Source organism: Cavia porcellus, unplaced genomic scaffold, assembly GCF_034190915.1.
Source record: "Cavia porcellus strain 051 isolate PalLab524CR breed Dunkin Hartley unplaced genomic scaffold, mCavPor4.1 scaffold_28, whole genome shotgun sequence".
Lineage (NCBI taxonomy): Eukaryota > Metazoa > Chordata > Mammalia > Rodentia > Caviidae > Cavia > Cavia porcellus.
The window spans coordinates 46,545,363-46,557,481 of NW_026947511.1; the positions used below are offsets into that span (position 1 = coordinate 46,545,363).

At 48.5% G+C, this 12,119-nt stretch overlaps 1 protein-coding gene and 1 non-coding gene across 2 annotated transcripts in view; both read left to right on the forward strand.

The window, feature by feature from the left end:
* Nudt3 (nudix hydrolase 3) overlaps positions 1-12,119 on the forward strand; it is a 71,737-nt gene that overhangs the window by 7,668 nt on the left and 51,950 nt on the right. The window lies entirely within an intron of this gene.
* On the forward strand, positions 10,509-10,613 carry LOC111758018 (U6 spliceosomal RNA). Its single transcript, XR_002792260.1, has one exon. It is a non-coding gene; the product is annotated as a U6 spliceosomal RNA (small nuclear RNA).

The window sequence follows — 12,119 nt, forward strand, 5'->3', positions numbered from 1 at the left end:
AAATCTTCCCATCATCGTTTTAATTCTTTTTTTTTTTTTTTTTTTGTCTTTTTCGTTTTTATCGGTACCAGGGATCGAACTCACGACTGCCTGCTTGGAAGGCAGGCGCTTATGCCACTGAGCTAAATCCCCAGCCCCGTTTTAATTCTTTTTTAGGCAGGGTTTAGAAAATTTGATGTTAGCTGGCTATGGTGGTCCCTGCCTGTAAACACAGCATGGGCCAGCTAAAGCCAGAGGATTGCAAAGTTTAGGTCCTCCCTGGCACCTCAGGACCTGCCTTGGAATCGCAAAGGGCTGGAGACAGAGCTCTGTGGAATGATGCCCAGGTTCAGTCTCCAGGACTGGGAGACGGTGGAAGCAAAAGAGAAACTTTGAATTTAGTAAGAGAATATGCTCAAGGGCAGTTTTCTGAGTGAAAGCCTCTCCACACCTGAGAAAGTGCCTTGAACTTACCTCAGGAATCTGTCTCACTGGAACCTAGGCTTCTAGAATGAAATCTGCTTCCGAACCCTGAATGGAAAAAGGCGTTCGTTCTCTGCCTTGCTTCTTCCTTCCTGAGCCTTTTGTTTCTTTACGTGGTTATGGTTGAGCTGCTTTGGGTTGAACCCAGCTTGTGCTTCTGGGTGATGGATCTGCCCCTGAGCTGTAGTCCCAGCCCCTCCCCAGACTTTCGCAGTCCTGCTGGGCTCTGTCCCGGGGCACAGTGGCATTAGAGCTTAACTCTTGCTTTGTGGGACTCGAGACACAACTATGGGAGACAGTGTATGAGCAGGCAGATGCTGCCTGGGTGACCGAGCAGGGTCTGCACACTTCGCTGGGTGGCCCTGGCTAGTGAGGCCTGGGGGGCCAGGCGGTGTGGCTGGAGGTGGAGGTGCTTATGCTGCCCCCCCCCCCTGATTTCCGCCCTGCCCTCTGCTGCTTCCTGTCTCTGTCACCAGCAGATCCCACGGAATGGCCTTCTTCCCTTGGATGTGAGGCTGGGTGAAAGGGGATGGGTAACGCGCAGCAGGGACTATGTGTCCAGGTGGAGGTTACAGGGCACCACCTGCTGCCCACAGGTGAGTCCAAGTGGGCAAGAAGACTGAGGCTGGGGGTGGAGCTGCAGAGGAGATGGGAGGCTCCAGCAGAATTGCAGGAGCTGTGTGGTGACCCTGGAGTCCCTTGCCTCTGCTGTGGCAGTGTGGTCAGGAGACACGCCTGGACAGGTGACCAGCCCATGTGCTGTGCTCTGCATAAAACGTGGTGGAAGGACAGTGACAGGTGAGCCAGGCTCCTCTCTACTCTCCAGCCACCAGGTCCTGGCTGGTGTTTCGTGTAGTGTGTGTGTGTGGGGGGGCAGGCTCTTGCACACCTGTCAGCTGTGCAGGTAGCATGTCACTTTGCCATTGCTGAGGCAGTGTACCCAGCACCCACAGCTGACAGGGAGCGGCTTGCTTTGGGATCAGAGTTTGGAGAAATCGTGTTCTCGAGTGGCGGGAGGGGCTGCTGAGGAGGAGAAAGTGTGCCTACGTCCTGAGGAGCAGAGGAGGGCCAGGCGAGGGAGGCCGCCTTCTAGGGCCCTCTTTTCCCTGGGCCCACTGTCACCTTCCAAACCCAGGAGACTTCAGACAGGCTAGATCTGGAGCATGATGCTAGTTCGGAGATGCGCTGCAAACGGAAGTTTGGGGAACAGTTTTGTGGAGACCAAAGGTTTGCTGGCTTTTCATAGAAAAATTCAGTTTTATTGAGGTCTGGTTATGTTACGTGGTAGAGTCCGTCTAGTGTGGGAGATGCTAGGAGTGGAATGGAGTGTGTGTGTGTGTAGTCAGTTCTTGTGAGGCTGAGGGCAGGACTGAAGGCTGCGTTTGTTTCAGGAGAGGCTGGCTGTGGAGTCTTGTCTAACTGGCCTCCAGCTCCTAAAAAGCTTTCGAGTGTGGATCAGACTGGGTCTGCTGATTTCTGAATTGGCTCATTGTTTAGACCACGCAGAGGAACTGGGAAAGTGGATCTTTCATCTAAACTTTTCCCTCGTGAGGCCATGAATGAGTCCAAATGAGCTGGGGGCGTTCACTTCAGCCGTGTGCAGGCCCCCAGCTGTGGGATGGGCAGCAATGCAGGGATTGTGGCCTTGCACTTTGTCGGAAAGACACTTCTGAGTCCATTCCCACTCGGCCTCCAAATTGCCGACGCGGCGTGGCCTCGAGAAGATCACTGCAGTTCAGCTTCCGTATTTACTGTGAAATAGAGCAGTGTACCCATAATCACATGTAAGCCCTGGAAGTGTATCCTATGCGCACAGAAGAGTTTTCATTTTTTTCTTTCTCGGCTTTTCATTTTTTCTTTTTCTTTCTTTCAGTGTGTGTGCCCACTTGTGCGAAGTGGACTGTTTCTGCAAGTCTGTGGTGTGTTTTATCCAAATAAGCTTTAAAAATTATTAGTTTAAGGACATCTTTGTACTCTTGTTCAGATAGGAAATTGACAACTTGTCCATTATCTTATGTTGTTGGTGGGGTTTTTTGGGAGATTGGTTTTTGTTGACACTGGGGATTGAACTTGAGGCCCTGGCACTGAGCTCTGTCCCCGCCCGGTTTCAGTCTTGATGCTTTGCTAAGCTGCCTGGGCTGGGCTGGCCTTGTGCTGGGGTGTGCTGTAAGCACTTCCAAGAGGAAGAAAATGAGTTTCTTGTTAGAGACCTAGTGAAACTTTTGTGCTCTACAGGGGATTAGCATGTACATGTAAAACAAGGAGAAGTAGTTATAAAGAGAAAACAAGAGGCAATCCCATATATAGCCTTTGTTTTCAGTTAATTGATTTCTTTGTTCCTAAAACAATAAATTCTTGTCTTTCTCTGAGTGTCTGACACTTGAGTGTTTTGTAAGAATATCTCAGCAGTGATAAGCAGAGGAGAAGTACTGTTTCAGACATGTACTGTTTCTCCTGTGAAAAGAGGAACAGTGCTGATTTTTCTATGAATGTTCAGTAAAATACACTATAAGCAATTTTGCTTTTAAAACTTCATAGGCCATGGATATAGATCAGCAATACAGTGCCTGCCTGGGAGGTGCCAGGTTCTTAGTTTGATTCCCAGTGCCCAAAACAAAAATAAAAAAAACATCTTGAACTAATACTTCATTTTAAGTTCTGGTTTCTTGACTCAGGATTGCAATGTACTTAAGGCTGGCCTTGAACTCACTATGTAGCCCAAGCCGACTAGCCTGGAGGCAGTCCCACTGCCTCAGCCTCCCAGCTGCAGGCATTGCAGATGTCCACTACCACGCCCAGCTTGCACTAGGATTGTAAATGCATGGTTATCGTGATCATACCTGGAAATTCATTTAATGTTCTCCTTTGCTTTCTCTTCCCACAAATGACTTGGTTGTTAGCCTTGCACCCAGTCATCGTTACTACATCTGCTGCTTCCTGGCTCAGGGCTTTTAATTTCTTCCCAATGGAATTCATAGTTTGGGTAGTTTGTCTTTTTAAATTTTTCAATACTAAGCATTAAACCCAGAGATGTTCTACAGCTGAGGTACGTTCCCAGGTCTCTTTGGTTTTTGTTTTGAGTTAGACCCTTGCTAAATTGCCCAGGATGTACCTGAATGTGTGATCCTCCTGCCTCAGCCACTTTAATAGCTGGAAATAGCTGGGATTACAGCATGTGCCATACCACCAGGCAGGTAGTCTGCCTTTAACAGTAATAAGGTGAGACATGTAGATTTTATATTGATAAGATGAATTAGGAAGATAAATCCATTAATTGTCTGTGTGTAATGTTATTTCTGTGGTATTTTTATAAGCTTAACAACTTTTTTTTTGAGACAAAGTCTTGCTGTATAATTCAGGCTGGCCTTGAACTCTGTGACCCTCCTGCCTCAGCCTCCCTGTGCTGGGGTTATAGACATGCACAACCGTGCTCTGCTTGAACTTACTTTGGGTTGGTTGGGTTTTTTTTTGTTTTTTTTTTTGGTACTGGGAATTGAACTCAGGACCTCATGCTTGCTAGGCAGGTGCTGTGCTGCTGAGCTATATCCCTGGTCCTTGAACTCACTTTGTAGCCCAGGCTGGGCTGGCCTTGAACTTGCTGCAGTCCTCCTGCTTCAGGCTCAGTCCTCCTGCCTCAGCCTTGCAAATGCTGGGATTCCAGGCACGTGCCACCGCACCCAGACTTATGGTAGTTTTTTTTAAAAAATAATTGAGCCATGGTATCCATAAAGAGTATTTTCAACTGAGGAGTTTTAGATTTGTGGAATGCAAAATCTGAGGGTTTTTTCATTGTGGTACTAGGGTTAGACTCAGGGGTGCTCTACCACAGAGCTATATCCACAGCCCTTTATTACTATTTTTTTTTTCTTTGAGGCAAAATCTTGCTAAATTGCATAGTCTCAAAGTTTTAATTCTCCTGCCTCAGCTTCCTGAGTACCTGGGATTACAGGTGTTTTCTGCTGTTCCTGGCTCAGAATCTGAGATTTTTGTTGGCAAGGTGCAGTTGAGTGAAAATAACTAGAGTGTTGGAGTAGAGAGTTTATGGGAATTCGGAGGAGTCTAAAAGAGGTGAGCTAGTTTTCTGGAGTGTGAAGGTGCAGGTGCTATCCACTGCTGTCCACCACAGCCCTTCCCCCTGAGCTGGGAGGGAGTGGAGGCCCACCAGGATCAGGGCCTGCAGAGGGCAAACCTTTCTCACCCTCACATCGGGGAGTGGTGGATCCCCAGCCGTTTGAGCCTTGGGGCTGCCTCTGGCTCCAGGAAAATCCTTCCAATGTGACCTCCTTTTTATTTTATGGCATGAGTTCTCTGTGCCATTAAAGAGGGGTACAGCCGGCCCAGCTTGTGCAAGCCTGATGGATTCACACAGCTGTGGACAGAAGTTTTATTTTATTGCATCAGCACAGGACTTGTCCTGACCCTTTTTCCTCTCCTTATTCCCTGAACAATGTAATGTAACAGCTGTTTCCATAGTATTTGCATTTTGGTAAGTTTCTTTTTCCAGTTATTTAAGACCTTTGTTAACAGGTTCTTGCAGTTTGTTAACTTTTTTTTTGTCTTTTTCGTTTTTTATTGGTACCAGGGATGGAACTCATGACTGCCTGCTTGCAAGGCAGGTGCTTATGCCACCGAGCTAAATCCCCAGCCCCTTGTTAACCTTTTTGAAAAAAATCAAGTGGTAAACTTTTATTACAAATTAAAAATGAAGTTCTTTAAAATTTCATCTTAACTAGATATGAAACAGTTTAAAAACTTTATTTTATTTATTTTTTTTGTCTTTTTCCTTTTTATTGGTACTGGGGATCAAACTCACGACTGCCTGCTTGCAAGGCAGGCGCTTATGCTGCTGAGCTAAATCCCCAGCCCCAGTTTAAAAACTTTAAAGGTGTATTGTGAAAAGGCACACTTACTTTATTTATTTATTTATTTATTTGGCACCGGAGATGAAACTCACGAGTGCATGCTTGCAAGGCAGACGCTTATGCCACTGAGCTAAAAACATATTTGTCACCACTGTACAGAGCCGTCTTTAGGTAAAAATAATAAAACTCCTTGCTGCATAGATAATGCAGTTGAATGTGGTTACTTGGTTCAGGGGCAGCAAGCAGGCGCTTACGGTCTTTCAGTCCAGTTTTGTTTTTGTTTTTTTTTTTCATTTCTTACTGCTGGAATTTCCTATTTGCTCCTTCTTGCTGGATCACTAAACATTTTTGCTGAGTTGTATGGGTGATCCCAAGATGACTTAAAACACGGGAGAAAGGATGTAAGTTACATGTGAGTATTCCACCCTTCTGTACAAGGGACTGAGCACTCACAGCTGTCGTGCTGCTGTGGGTGCGGGCCAGGGGTCCTGGAATTAATCCCTTGTGGATGCCTAAGAAGTTACTTTAAATTCATAGAAGCCTGAGTAGCATGTACTTTTAAATTTAAAATAGTTCCAGCGGGTTACTCTTCCAGTGATACTTTTAACTAGAAGTACTGTGCTGCGGAAGAAAGAGTAGGGGTTGGGAAGGGCCTGTGCAGGATGTGAGCTTAGGGCCTAGGCCGTGGTAGGGGTGGTCGCCCACGCTCGGCCCCTCTTAGGAGGCTTTGGGTGTGATGGTGAGGGCTCAGTGGGTATTAAATGGTTGATTTATTTTTTTCTGCCATTAAATCAGAAAGCACAGAGGATGTTTCTGGATGACTGACCTGTGTATGGTTTTGGAAGCGCTCATGTCTGTGGGAAGAGAGGCGTTTGTGACTTTTGGGCTGTCTGGCCAGGCCTCCGTCCTTAGCACAGAGGCCCTGTCTGCTGGAAGATGCCGTCTTGGAGAGGAGGAGGGGCCAGCTGATCCCTTCTGCCCTTAAGGCTAGAGGCTCCAGGCTGTGCTCCAGGTGGGCTGCTCCCCGCTAGAATATGTCGAGGTGAGGGCTGTGGTAAGGACCCACTTGCAGGCCCGGCCCAGAGTCCCTGCTGCTCCAGTTTTTGGATTCTTTGGTTTTTGTTCGCTTACATTCTGTTTGGATTCAGGCAACCATATTTAGTTTCTGTTGCTTGCAACCAAGAACTCTCACATATTGCTTGGGTAGTTTTGTTTATTTGTTCTTTTGTTCCTGTTTTCTTATTTTTTGAAGACAAGGTCTCACTAATGCAGTACAGAGTGGTTGTTTAATTTTTTTGAGACTAGGTCTCGCTGTATAAATTGAGGCTGGACCCAACTCCTGATGATCCTCCTGCCTCATCCTTCCAGGTGCTGGAGTCACACGTGTGTACCATCATATGTGGCTCCAGACCAGTCCTATAGTCCGGGCAGGGCTCAAACTTGCAGGCTTCCCTGCCTCAGCCTCCCAGGTGCTCAGATTGTTTGGGTGTTGCCACTGTACAGGTTGGCTTATGTGGGTAGTGTTTTGTGTTTTGCTTAGGCTTTGTTTTTGTATTGCTGGGGCCTTCACCCTAGCTGTATCCTCAGCTCTTTTTAATGTTTTATTTTGAGATGGCGTCTGTAAGTTTCTCAGGCTGGGCTCAAACTTGTGATTTTGTTGCCTTAGCTTCCCGGAATGCTAGAATTACAGGTGTATATTACCATTGACTTAAAATAGCCAAAAGTAATCGTCTCGTTACTTGTCTCTTGTAGGTCACAGTTTGTAGAAGTTTCAGTGCATAATTGGCTGGCTCCAAGGCGGGGTGGCCATGATAGAGGGGCAACCATTCGAGGTAGCAGAAGACGGCAAAAGCAGCAAGGGAGCGAGACAAACCGCTTTCTGTCCTTTACAGCGTCTCCACTCTGCTGGCATTAGAACAGTGTCAGTCCAGTCAGTGGGCTGACCCAGCAGGCACCCCCCCATCCCAGCGCTGCAGTATGAATCAGTCACCCTGGATCCAGCCACCTTGAGAAACCCTGTAACAGGAGGAGCCTGGGGGTACACCTGGTGCCAGGCACCACGGTGGTGTGTTAGCTCGGAGCTGGCATGATTGATGGGCTTGAGCTCTGCCGCCTTGGTACATCGTGGATTGGCACGGCCACTGGTCCAGTCATGCCCACCCCACACGTGACGCCTACACCTGCTCTTTTGGGAATTGTCCTGAAGACTGTTGGAGAGTGTGTAGGTTTTTAATATTTTAAGCCTTAAGAGTACAAGAACTAAGTTTTTAAAATGAATTTTAAAAATCCTAGTTTAAGAAAACTGTAGGATGCTTTTAAAATATATAACAGTTACCTCCTAGTTTATCTTGGTTAACAAGAACTTACTTAATACTTCTGTACAGCCTTGTTTTAGGTGCAGCGATGATTTTTTTTTTTTTGTCTTTTTCGTTTTTATCGGTACCAGGGATCGAACTCACGTCTGCCTGCTTGCAAAGCAGGCGCTTATGCCACTGAGCTAAATCCCCAGCCCCGTGCAGTGATGATTTTAAAAGCAGGGGCATGTCCCCTGCTCTCCAGGTGTTGGTTTTTAAAATGGAGGAATTAATTAAATTACCTTTAGCCATTTCAGTTCCGCCGAACAAGTCTCTTAAAAGGGGCAGATAGAGAAAGAGGCCAGACTTGGACGTATACAGAGCAGGTAGGAGAGGCTGTGTTTGGGGATGCTTCTTTTTGGAGGCAAAGTACTTGGTCAGTCTTAGACTTTAAGAAGCAGAATTTCTGTGGTAGAGGGAGGGGACATCAGCAGAGGCGCCCAGTGCGAGTGAGGGTGGGGGTGACGGAGTACTGAGCAGGTGGCCAGGCCTGGCACCGAGGAGGGCTGCGGGTTGGGAGGGTCAAGGGCTTTGCAGCTTGATTTAGGAGGACAAGGGCTTTGGTTGGCCGCACCTGGGGAAGCGGGGTTGCTCTCAGGGCCGTGTGTCCAGAGAAGGAGAGCGCAGTGGGCTCCCAGATGGCCGGGGTGGCTCTGCTGGAGTGAGCACTATGGTCAGGCTGTGTTGGAGTGGAGGAGTGTATTAGGTCCTGTTGCCATCAAAGGAGGTGACAGATGGGGTGACAGATGGCACGTTAGAGATGAAGCAGCTTGTGGTAGAAGATGCCTATTAAATTTTGGTGACAGGAAAAACGAGAAAAGAGCTTGCTTTTGGAGAAAAGATGGAACTTTGACTTTATCACCAATTTGAAGTACAAATGGGAGCTGAATGAGAGGAGTTAGAGGCGTGGACTCTGGGGCATGTGAAGCCAGGATGGCAGCTAGAGCTCAGTGTGGGGCACCGCGAAGGAGGAGGGTGGAGGAGAAGGTCGGCGTGAGCGGAAGCGCCCACCATGGAGAACAGAGGCAGGGCCTGAGCGAGCCAACCTGGTGCCCAGGGGACCGTCTCCGGAAGGCCAGGAGAAGGTCTTGGAAAGGAAGTGGGGGTGCTCTGGGAGCGGAGGACTGACAGGTGCCAGATGGAGACCCAGGAACTGGGGGCACAGGGCGAGTGCAAGCTTGCTGCCCTGCCCTTCAGACTGTGCAGGCATGAAAAGCAGATGCTGGGGCTGAGCGGGGAGGACCTGCCTGGCATGCGCGAGGCCCTGGATTTGATTGCTGACATCTCAAAAGGAAACAAAGTCCTGATCAGAACAGCCTCGTACAGAGACAGACTTCAGTGGTGTGAGATCCAAAGATAGGGACACTGGAAGAGAGGGGAGAGGTTGGGTGGAGCTGTGTGAGTTTGCACTGGGAGGAGGTGAGGCCTGACAGCATGGCATCTGTAAATTTTTAAGCTTGGGTGATGTCAGTCCCTTCAGGGATGAGGATCTGAAAACCCCAGAGGGTATTCAGATGTGTCTGCTCCGGTCCTTTGCACTGTAAGGTTCTCAAGCAGGACATGCGCTGCCTCCAACAAGTCTGCGAAAGTGGAATGGGAAGATGGAATAGAAACAGATTTGCAGGACTGCTCATAGCACCAGAATCTAAAAAACCTTTGGGATGGAAGCTGGCATGCAGTTATAAATATGTAGGGCCTGGAGGTTTAGCTCAGCGGCATAAGCACCTGCCTTGCCAGTGTGTGGTCGTGAGTTTGATCCCTGGTACCAATAAAAAAAGAAAAAGACAAAAAAAAAGTCATAGCTTGCAGTTATAAACATGTAATCTCTGCCACTGCCACCAGCATCCATTGCTGTGTTGTCCCTGTTGACTGCTGCCAATCACGATCCTGGCACCGTGCAGTACTGCGAGAAGCAGCACAGTTTGTTAGGCGTGGATATTTTTGGCAAATTTTTGATGCCAGCGATTACTTTCGAAGACCATTTTAGTCATCTTTCTTTGACTATAAAGGTGCTTCGCTCTGGCCATATCAGTTTGCAATCTCTGCAGAACTGCTTGGGGTGAAGATAGCAGAGTCTGGAATGGGTCCTGCCCGAGCTCTGCGGTGAGGTCTGCACAGCAGGCTGCAGCTGGAGGGGGTGAGCACCGCTCAGCCCTAGGTATTTCGCCCAAAGCATGGAGACACTAGAGAAAGGATACATATGTGTACATTTATGTATGTGCAAGTTAGGCTTGTAGAGTCGGGTGTGGAAGAATGCAAAAAGGCCAGCTGCAGCCTGCAGAGCTGGGGGAAGCAGAAGGCGAAGGCGTGGAGCTCCCTGCAGGGTCCCGTGCTGAGTCCACACCAGGAGGCCTGGAAGTCTGCTGCAAGGCCCGGAAGCCTGCTGCAAGGCCGGAGAGTCTGAGCAGGAAGGCTGGAGACACCAAGCGTGGTGATGAAGATGGCGCCCGCTGAAGGAACAGGGAGCCTTCCCTCCTTCCCTCCCTTTCTACCCCATCCAGGCTGGAAGCCTGTTGGGTGGTGCCACCCTGGCCCAGGTGGGGCCTCCCTCTTCTGCAGGTCCATCAGCCACACCCAGAGCTGTGCTAAACCCACCAGCTGGCTGTTTAAAGTTGACACCGCAGTTAACTGTGACAGCTGGGGTGGCGTTTAGTTTTGCAACATTGGGATTGACTTATATTCAGTTTGTGGTCTGTTTTGATATATACAGTGAACCTTTTTCCTAGCCTGAATTCATGCGCAGTTTCTCTCTCTCTCTCTCTCTCTCTCTCTCTCTCTCTCTCTCTCTGGTGGCAGGTACAGAATAGCAATTCTTTAAAATGGCTGGTCAGTGCTAGCTTTGGCAGTCCATGTACTAAAACTGGAGCCATACAGAGAAGATTAGCTTGGCCCCTGCGCAAAGATGACACAAATTTATAACGCATTCCACATTTTTAAAATGGCTGGTCAGAGGTCTTTTTTTTAATGATCTTTTTGAGAAAAAGTTTTGCCATGAGTTTCAGGAGGCTTGAACTCAAACTCACTTTGTAGCCCAGGCTGGCCCTGCATTCACAGGGTGCAGCGCCTCAGTTTCCCGGGTGCTGGGGTTACAGGCATTTTAAAGAATTCTCTGTCTGCACTGGCTTCCTCCATTGCTCGTTAATAAGAAGAAGGGATGATTCTTTATTTACTGTGTGGCTCACAGAGAGAGTGACTAGTAGGGTGAAGATGAGCGGACATTATTGTGTCCAGAGGACTGTTGAGTTTAGAGCCGTCTCTGATGAATCTGGAAAGGACCTGGCAGAGCCTTCTTTGCAGTAAGAAGTCAGTCATGCCATCTAGTAGCGATTATGCTTTCTGCGTTGCATCTCTGTTGGGCCCCAGACTTAACTCTCTTCAGAGACTCGCAGTGGCCATAGAACTACTCTTTGAAGACACAACAGAGTAGTAATAGATGTCATTAAGGCATCATTTCTTTGTTGGTGGTTGTCGTCAGCAAAACAAGCATAACAAAAGTTGTGTTTTTGGCTTATCTGAAGAACACATGGAAGAATGTACCAGTATGCTGGCCATCGCTGACTTGATGGTCAACTCAGTCTAAAATTTTTTTGTTGTTGTTCTTTTTCGGTAACAGGGATCAAACTCACAACTGCCTGCTTGCAAGGCAGGCGCTTATGCCGCTGAGCTAAATCCCTAGCCCCTAACTCGGTTTAAAATTAACGCCATTGTTCAGCTTGTCAAGTCTGTCCAGGGAAGGACGTTAGGCCCTTTCTTACATTGTGACTGAACGGGTTTGTGACAGACACTGTTGTTTGTCTGACCCCTTCCTTGGAGTGCTCGCCGGTTACGTTTGCAGGGAGGGGTAACTTTGTGACCGTCGCATATGGAAGTTTGTGAGTCTGGCATTGTTCTTACCTCTTCTGTCTTGGATGTTGAAGTGTTCTCTGGAATGGTCGCAGCTGCTTTGAGGTCATGTGATGACATCGTCAGAAGGGACAGGAGAGTACAGAAGTACAGCCTGGAAGCCAGATGCAGTGGTGCATGCCTGTCCTTCCTGCTACTCAGGAATCAGAGGCAGGAGGGCTGCAAGTCTGAGGCCAGCCTGCGCAACTTGGGGAGACCCTGTGTCAAAGTGCTGTTAAATGTGCTCAGCCGTAGGGTGCCTGCTCGCACATCAGGGTCCCGAGTTCAGTCCTCGGTGCTGGTAAGAGAAAAGGGCCTGGGGGCTGCGGTGGTGTCACTGGGTATCAGAACAGCCCCAGGAGCCAAGCCAGCTCCGTGACCAGTCCCCTCAGACTTCCTGTCCTGCGAGGAGACTGAGCGCCTGTTTCGTTTTGCCTCTGCAGTCCGCATCTACATTTGAAAGCGTTCCCCTGGTACAGCCAGACGCCCTTTCTGTGCTAAGCCTTTCCTTTGCCACCCTTACTAGCATTTCTGTGCGTAAGAACTTTCGGGATTAGTG